Here is a 3,341-nt window from a genome sequence, read left to right on the forward strand (position 1 = left end):
AATGTATGAATATAATATACAAGTTTCACTTTTTAAATGGAATTACTGAAATCAATCTACTTTTTCATGATATTCTAATTTTATGACCAGCACCTGTATATGGAAGATGTGATTCATGAGTGGTAGTCGGGATGGCCCAATGGTGAAGGCACGCACCTTGATGTTACATAGTAAGGAGTTAGAATCCCCTACCAAGCAACACTTTTTTTTTCCAGTCAAAATGTCTTTTACATGAAAGATACTTTAATGAAATATAATCCTAGCTTGACATATGCGATGATATATATGAAAGATGGCGGGCCAGAAGTAGTGGTTGGAGTGGCCTAATGGCGAAGGCACGTAACACTTTTTTTTTTCAGTAAAAATGTTTTTTACATTCTCTGATGTTGGAAATTGTACAGGGAAGCTCATGGATTCCAAATTTGGCGTCTTGAAAAAGCTGATGGGGGAGATTGATTGTGCTGGCGCCACGCAGTATGTACTCTCAGAGAAACAGAGTATCTCTTCTGATATGTCGAGAGGCTGAAGGCATGATTCTAAAGCAAACCCTCCATTTGGCAGATCACCTTCTTCTCCATCATTCATCTGTTGCTGCGGTTGTTCGCATCCACTGTTGTGGTCATTTTCAGGCTCATTTTCTGTCTCACATAAAGCATTTCTCTCACACATGTCAATTTCCATCAGATCTGCTTCATCATAGTCATCCTTCTCCATGTTTACATCGCCATCGTCATCATCAGGAAGTGTGGGGTCACATAGCTCAGCTTCATCTTTAATAGTTATATCCCGATACTCTGGATGAATCTGCTTCAGTTTCAGTAATGCAGAGACTAATTTAGACCAGGTTACTGTCTGAAAAAGCTGATGACCTTTGTAGGACAAACGTCGTTTCAATTTCACTCTCATGACCTAAGACTCACTCCTTAGTCTGGGTAAAGAATTGACAGTTTCTTGCAATTCTGATGGAACAGACCACATTACCCCTTATCTGTCTTTGTCTGCCTTTTGGAAGAGGAATGATCTTTGCAAACGGTATGCACTTAGAAATCAGGTGTCTTTCCAGGATATTCAAATCTGACAGTTCACTGGGAATTTCTGCCAACTCCAGTTTGTTAGCTGCTGCTAGTGGTGGCATAGACCCTTTCTTCACATGTCTGTGGCATGTGTGACAAATCCATTCAGTTTTTCGTTCAGCAGGAACTGTGCACTGTTCATTTGGGCAGCTTTCATCACAAATATGAATGTACTTTCCTGTCAGACACTGTTCAACCACATCTGGTTTGTTTACATAGTTTGACCTTGTACAGAGTATTACTTGGTTGGGAAACGAGGCCTTATGACACACAGTGCAGATGTAAGTGGGACCAGATTTTATATTTAATCTGAAAACTGAAATGGCTTCATTGATCCGTTTGATCTTAGGTGTCTCAATTTGTAAAACATGTGTTTCACGGTTTTCTGTTTCTCTCTAAGGGGAACTTTTCATCTGTCTGTATTTTCTTTTCACATTCATAGCACATCTATTTTTTTGCATCATCCTGAATGAAATGTCATTATGGTATCTGTCTCTCATCAGTTTTTTCATCATCTCTTTGTGTCTAAGCCTGAATTCTCTATTTTTTTGCATAAAGCTCTGTGACATAGGATGTCTGTCTCTGTCTAAATTTTGGATTATTTTTATACAAATTTCTGATGTAGTCTTTTTGCCTTTGTTTAAATCTTTCATTCCCCCTGTTTAGATTTGTGATGTAGTCTCTCTGTCTTTGTTTAAATATTTCATTCTCCCTGTATAAATTCCTGATACGTGTTATCTTTTTCTCTCTAAACTCAGCACTCTGTCTATACAGATTTTTTGTGTACAGGTTTCGCTTCTGCTTTCTATCAGGGTTGTTTTGAAAATTCCTGCTTGCGTAAGATATTTTATTTGCTCTGAAAGTTCCCCTTGAAGCATATACTTCTCTTTCTTTCCTTTTTTGATTCTCTTTTCTTTGTCTTGGTTTTTCTGCCTTAGTCAGTCTCCTCTGTTTCTTTCTTCTGTTACTTTTACTGTACTTTGACAGTTTGGAAGAGATTTCCTGATGTACACTTGCTGCTTTTTTCTCTGCACTGGTAATAGGAAATGTCATATTTTCTTGTGTCACAGCTGACATAAACCTGATCTCATTAGATTCACCTTGGATCACATCATCTGAAAGACCACTTACAACAGGGTTCATGACTGTGAAGTTTGACTCATGGGCAGAAATATCAAGGGTGAGATATGACGATTCCATTTCTTGTTGAACAGCATTGGTGCCAGTTGACGTCACTGGTGGATTTAAATATAAACAGGCAAAATTGCAATAACTATATACAAGCTGAACATACATTAAAACACAGTGTTTCAGACAAGTGCATGTAATAAAAATAAATACATTTTTTCGTTTGACAGTGCTGTCCAAGAAAAATTCCACATAATCCATAAGCAGTCCAGAAATAAATCCATAAAAGGAATCCATAACAAAATTGAACACAGTGTAATCATGCCGCTTTAGTTACAGGTAAGTAATTAGGGCCCATCAAATAAAATAAATTAAATTAAATAAAATGAGAGATTAGGAATTCGGTTTCTTGGCCCCCTCTCCTGGCGGAACAGTGGAATTGCAGGCGCTCAGGTAGGTTTCAGACAATCTTCCTTTCTCATACCAATTTTTAATTTTTTAATTTTGTAGGACATTGGTGATAAGAAGGCAAGGCACAGGAAATTAGAAATAATAATAATAAACCATAATAAACCTCTTGAAACACAAAATCACATGAGTCAAACCGTTTCATGGAGTAAAAGACCAATAAATTTGCAGAACCTTGAAAAATAAACTTGGTTTAAATCCATATAGGTCAGAGGTATGTAATAATAATATAATTTCATCCAAATGAGTTGGAGTCTCCTGACCTAAAGGTTGAAATTCAAAACACAGTCTCATGGCGCCACCCTGTGGCCAAATAAAAGAACTGCAGATGTAGAGGTAACACTCCCCAACACTCAGTCACTCTCAGGAGCTGAAAGTGATAGTGGGTGGATAATAAGGCTGTTTGGGAGTGAAAGGGTTCTGAAGTTAGTTCTTGTTTTTCAGGACATCTGAGGTCCGGCGGAGAGCGCAACTAGAGGGAAGCGGCGCGAGCGGCACGGGCCGGGTTAGGATTGGGGTAAGATAGGTGCCCTCAGTGCACTGGCACGCCCACTGTGCACCCCCACAGCTGTCACACTCCCCACCGGGTCCCCAGAGCCCAAAGGCATGCAGTCCACCTGGCTGGAGGTGGGGTTAGGGGTGAGTCAGGGGGAGGGGGGAGGAGGGGAGGGG

The sequence above is a fragment of the Kryptolebias marmoratus genome, linkage group LG6 (genome assembly GCF_001649575.2).
Source record: "Kryptolebias marmoratus isolate JLee-2015 linkage group LG6, ASM164957v2, whole genome shotgun sequence".
NCBI lineage: Eukaryota > Metazoa > Chordata > Actinopteri > Cyprinodontiformes > Rivulidae > Kryptolebias > Kryptolebias marmoratus.